The sequence below is a fragment of the Lactuca virosa genome, chromosome 5 (genome assembly GCF_052849685.1).
Source record: "Lactuca virosa cultivar CGN04683 chromosome 5, Lactuca_virosa_CGN04683_v6, whole genome shotgun sequence".
In the NCBI taxonomy this organism is placed as follows: Eukaryota; Viridiplantae; Streptophyta; class Magnoliopsida; order Asterales; family Asteraceae; genus Lactuca; species Lactuca virosa.
This window is the reverse complement of record NC_136430.1, coordinates 44520641-44526995: the sequence shown is the minus strand read 5'-3', so window position 1 is coordinate 44526995 and position 6355 is coordinate 44520641. Positions and strand designations below refer to the sequence as shown.

Genomic DNA, 6355 nt, shown 5'->3' with positions numbered 1-6355 from the left:
AAGGGTGAAGGTTCATAAGGATTGTGAGTAGCTAGGATTGGGAAGTAATTAGGAGATATAGACACAAATATGCGCATTGCGGTCTTGGTTTAATGGCTGAGTTCAAAATGGATTGCCTTGTGTGATATTAGTGATGTAAGTTTGAATTAAAAATAATTAGTTTTGCTTGAGGGCAAGTAAAAGATAAGTGTTGAGTATTTGATATTGCCATATTTATACATATTTTTAGTTTTGCTCGTTTTATGCGTGTTTTTCTAGTTTATCTTAGTAGTAAAACATGGGGGACATCACGACCATTTCAATGGAAGAGTACAAGAGACATATGAGGAACGAAAACAAATGGTGTCTAGATCCACCAAAAATCCCAGCCACGACAAAGTTTGAACTTTCAGGGCACATTATCAATATGTTAAGGGAACTACCATTTTGTGGGAAGGAGTACGAGGACGTTTATGAGCATATAGAAGACGTAGTGGAAATTTCACATTATTTTAATGCACCTAACGTGAGTAAAGATGCGGTGATGCTTCGACTTTTACCGGTGACGTTGATGGGTGAAGCTAAGGAATGGTTAAAATCACTTCCCTTTGGAGCAATCACGACATGGGCTGATTTTAAGACCGAGTTCATAAACCAGTTTACCCCTCCTTCGAAAGTGGAAAAACTTAAAAGAAACATCCAAACTTTTCAACAATTAGAGGGGGAGTCATTATACGAAGCTTGGGAACGTTACAAGAGATTGTTACGGCATTGCCCTCAACATGAATTCAATATGCAACAAGAAATCTCAATATCTTATGATGGAGTCAATGTGTGCACTTGCTAACTTCTAGACTCTCAAGGGCCCATGAAAAAGAAGGATCCGAAAACAAATAAATCTTTAATTGAAGAATTCACTAAGCATTCACGGGAGTATCACAACCCAAGGGGGGAGGATATCACGAGAAGAAAATCGAATATAGATGGAGTTTCTAGAGTCTTAATGATTGAAATGGAGAAACTCGACGCCATGGAAAATAGGCTCACAAAGATGGATGGGCCATTTAATATGGTACACGATAGATGTGAATCTTGTGGAGGACCTCACTCTACAAGGGATTATAAATTGGAATACAAGAGAGCTCAAGACACAACAAAATATCAACAACTAGAGCATGATCTCTATCAACATGAACGAGTCCAATCCGAGAAGATAGATGCTCTCGAGTTGATGCTATTCATATTCATGGAAGCTAGCGAAAAAATACATGATGCAACTGATGTAACACTTAGAGTTCAACAAGAATCTATTTTTAGTATCCACACACAAGTTGGGCAATTAACAAAACTTTTACAAGAAAATATATCAGATCTACCTTCAAGAATAGTCGAGTCGATCCCTATAGATCAAGTCATGGCCATTGATACAGAAGAAGAAGATGAATTGGAGCATATGAAGGACCTTGAAGAGGAGTCTAATCAGTCACTCGAAGTAAAAAGAAAAGAAGAAGAAGAAGAGTATCGTGAAGCTTCCCAATCGCCACGACATGGAGGCAATAGTGTCACGTCGTGGGCAATAATAGAATATTATGATTTTTCTATTATTGAGTCGTATCGACCACCTCTCCTTTTCCCATCTCGTGACAATGCAAATATGGTGAAACAAAAAAACATGAAGTTCCTTAAGCATGATGAATTTGAACGCGTGAAGGAAGAAGTGTGGGAGGAATGGAAGGAGTCTTTACCCGAAGAGCAATTGGAAAAAGAAGTGAATTATTCGAAACCTCCAGTTTCAACGCCTATGATTTTTGAGGTGTTTGCTTTTACAAGACCACCAAATCCAGTAACAAAGCCGATTGAAGAAAAAGAAGAGGAGAGTGATGAGTCCAAATTTGATAAGAAAAACCCGAAAAGAGACAAGACAAAAGCTGAAGACACTGGAGGGAGGAAAGAACCCAAACGAAAGCACAAAGAAGATGTCAACCTAACAATGCAAGAAAGCTCAAGAAAGGCATTCAACAGACGGGTTGCCTACAAACGAACAAGGCTCAAAATAATGGAGAATGGGGAGGTTACACTTCCACTCGACGCAACGTAGAGTGGGTAGGAGTCCAACTCACGACTCTTCAAAAAGAAGCGCTTCTCGGGAGGCAACCCGATGTTTTTAGAGTTTGCATTTTTTTTAGTTTTAGTTTTATTTTTCGTTTTTGTTTTATTTTACCTTAACTAAATGATGATGTGTTTCTCTAGTTCTTGATCTTATTTTGTAGTGTTGTTCGAAAGTGAAGCAATGAAGGAGCTTAATTTGAACAAGTCGTGCGATTTTTGAAGATTATAATTGAAGAAAAAGTTTTTGAATAAGTGTGGCGTTCCCACATAATGAAAAGAAAAGAATTTTAAATACACATTACAAATAGTGCATGCCCACCCGTTTCAATCTTAGAAGATTCTCCGAGAAGACACCACGATGTGTACATCATCAACACGCCGTGGCAAAAATTTTAATCACGATTGAATCTTACTACACCATGATGTGGCATCCTTAACCCACTTCGTGGAAACATAATTTTGCTCGACCTTGACGGCCATTTGCTCGACACCACGACGTGGCGTTGCTTTCCCACGTCGTGGCAGTGGTTCAATACATTTTTCAAGAATGGTTCTTTGATTTCATTCGATCTGGCACATTTGCATTCACAAGAAGAAGGTCTAGAAGTACTGTTTCCAGCAATTATATGAGAAGTCTAAGCTTTCCACACAAGTCTCAGAATTCAACCTCGCAACTTCTATCCCAAGGGAGTTTGTTCATTTTTCTCTCTCTTTACTTCTATGTTTTGCATAGCGTGCAATGGGGACATTGCATCATTTAAATATGGGGTAGGGGGTTGAATTTAGGAAAACAAGCATCCTGATTAAATTACCCACTAGTTTAAAATTTATAACCTAATGAACTTAACTAGCTAAAATGCACCTGGGCAATGTACCTAGTCGGATTGTAGTGTAGTAAAGTAAGTTGGGGTCGAACACAGGGAACGGATTTAATTAACTAAAATAATTACTCTAAATTAATCTAAAATCAAATAATAATTAAAAAGGTTTTTATCTGATTTTGCAAGTTCAGACAAACTTAAACACTCAACAAAAACGGTTGTAATCAATATATTAAAAACACTTTCGTTTAGTTTCAAATCCACCTTTTTCCTATGGTTAGCTCTTATTTGTGGATTAATAAAGTTGCTTACCAATTTATATGTAATCAGAAATTTTGTCAAATCTACTAATTTTTTCACTAATTCATGTACTACTTTGTAAGGTCCTACACAAGCAAACACAAAATTAGTTATTAATTATAATTGGGCCATGTAAGATTTGTTAAACACAATTATGGTCACAATTATGTTCTCTAACACAGTTAAATTGTTACTTTTATCACTTAACTAAGATGTGGTCAATCCTAGCTCTAGCAATTTAATGGTCACCAAATCACTAGGTAAACAAGTTCATGTAATTTAATGGTCATTAAGCTACACTTAACTTGAATTGAAGCAACAAAGAGACACTTTAACATGCTAGGTAAGTTAATCAAACACAAGCTCCAAACCAACTTTTAAATCCATAAACTAATAAACTAAGCCATAGTTATTAGGGTTTCATCTAACTAAACGAAAGTAAAGAAGTTTTAGCTACTCATATTTAAAATCAAACACAAAAGCTCATGGAAAAGTGACATGATCACACCGAATGAATTGATAACGTTTTCTTCTAGATCTCTTCAACTCTTGAGCTCCAATGGCTTCCTCCTCTTCTAAGGGTTTTCCAGAGGTTTTTTTCATAATACTTCTCCAGAAAGTAACCTCCAAGTGCCCCAATTTGTCATAATGTTCGGATATATATATATATATATATATATATATATATATATATATATATATATATATATATATATACACTTGCCAAAAATCAGGCCACCACGACGTGGTAATGGCACCACGTCGTGGTCCTCGTGTTTATCCCGTATTCCCCAAGCCAACGTCAAGAATCGCGAAGATTCCATTCACCACGTCGTGGTGGGATCACCACGTCGTAGTTATCGAGAATCAGCAATTTCTCAAAATATGAAAGTTGTCCGAAATTGTGTCTAGTTTTCAGATCGCTTTGAATCAAGTCAATCGGAGTTAAGAGTCATGAGATATGGGCAAAATACTGATGAGGGTTCAAGTTGTCTAGCGACATCCTTCTTGTGTCTTCTTCTTGCCTAAGCTTTTCATTCCTGCTTCCAGCTTCCATATTGCTTTCGAGAATGTCTTTTACACTTCATAACATATATTAAACATAATAAGTACCTTTTGTTCTCTAATAAGCATAAATATAGCTAATAATATTAAGATATGATGTAAAATATGTATGTAGATATGCACATACCAAAATACCCCACACTTATCTTTTGCTTGCCCCCAAGCAAAACTAATTTTTTAACTCTAACTTTCATCACCAATATCACATAAGACAATCCATTTTGGACTCAACCATTATACCAAGACCTCAATGCCTATATTTGTGTCTAAGGTTCCTAAAAACTTCCCCAATCCTAGCTACTCACAATCCTTATGAACCTTCACACCTTAGCTTATATGACACTCATTTCTGCAACCCTCCGAATCAATTCTCATAAATCTTTCTTAACCTCAAGGTATTTTTGGTTAAGCTACCCAAGCATACATAATCTATAAAAATTACAACTTTAGATACCACAATGGGGCTCTTCGGAATTCTTCACTTCTTTGAATAATTGATCTTCGATTTCTAAGAATTCACCACCTTTTTGTTTGATTTTTGGTATCTTCACTTTCTGATTCTTCAGAATTTTTGATCTCTTGATCTTCATACTTTGATAGCTCATTAATTCTTCAACTTTTCGGTAATTTCTCTCTTTTTTTTTTCAATATATATCTCACTTTTTCGCTTAATTCCTACATGCTTAAGCAAGGGAGCTTAACTTCAACCTTTATTGGTTAGAGGTATTAGTCAAAGTGCAATGACTACATAAGCTCTCTTGGATAGATTTCAGGTACAGAATGCAAAACTTATTATGCCATATAAACTACCAGATTACCTTTCATATCTCATGACTTTTCACTAGTAATGGGAAGCCACAAATATACTATAACATAGCTTGGCTCAATTAAACATTTGAGCTCACATCGGATCATCCCATATAATAATAGTATCTTAAGTTTAAACTATTACTAGATTCAAATTTTAGATTATTATTTCAAATCTATTTCTAAATTTTTCAAAATTTTAAATTTTAAAATTTTCTAGCAATTTACTTTTTCGACCCCCTACCTCACACTTATTACATACAATGCCCTCATTGGATGCATAAAATAAATTAAAAACAAGAAAAGGGAGAAAAAGGAACAGAACCCCCTGGGGTAGTAGTGGCGAGATCGATTTCTTCACGCGTGTGGAAAACTTAGACCTCTCGTATAATTGTTGGAAACAGTACTTCTGGACCTTCTTCTTGTGGATGCAAATGTGCCGGATCGAATGAAATCAAAGAACCATTCTTGAAAAATGTGTTGAACCGCTGCCACGACATGGGAAAGCAACGCCACGTCGTGGTGTCGAGCAAATGGTCATCAAGATCGAGCAAAATAATGTCGCCACGACGTGGTTTAAGGATGCCACGTCGTGGTGTAGTCAGATTCAGTCGCGATTAAAATTTTTTCCACGACATGTTGATGATGTCCACGTTGTGGTGTCCTCTCAGAGAATCTTCTAAGATTGAAACAGGTAGGCATCGACTCTTTGTAATGTGTAAGTCCATTCCCACTTTTCTTTTTAGTAAATAATCTTCAAAATTCTTTTATATTCATTATGTGGGAACCCCACACTTATTCAAAAACTTGTTCTTCAATTATGATCTTCAAAAATTGCATGATTTCTTCAAATTAAACTTCTTTATTGCTTCACTTTCGTTCAACACTACAAAATAAGATCAAGAACTAGAGAAACGCATCATCATTCGGTTAAGGTAAAATAGAACTAAAACGGAAAATAAAACTAAAACTAAATAAAAAAAGAAAAGAAAATGCAAACTCTAAAAACATCAGGTTGCCTCCCGATAAACGCTTCTTTTTGTTCGAGTCATGAGCCGGACTCCATCCTTAATAAACTGTCAATCCGCTCGTTATAAATTCATCTTTTTATCGAACACTTTTTTCAGACCAACTTGTAAAATTTGACTTCTACTTTTTATTTTTGGCCAAACTAGCGAGCATCTATTTAGTCCCAGAAAATTAAAAATTGTGGGGACCGGTTGGTTACTTATCAGAAAATGATCGTTCTTCAGAACCTTCTTCAATGATGGAAT

At 35.9% G+C, this 6355-nt stretch overlaps 1 non-coding gene across 1 annotated transcript; it reads right to left on the bottom strand.

Moving 5' to 3' along the window:
* Positions 1 to 661: 661 nt before the first annotated feature.
* LOC145118028 (small nucleolar RNA R71) lies at positions 662 to 768 on the bottom strand. The gene has a single exon (XR_013713012.1). It is a non-coding gene; the product is annotated as a small nucleolar RNA R71 (small nucleolar RNA).
* Between the last annotated feature and the right edge of the window lie 5587 nt (positions 769 to 6355).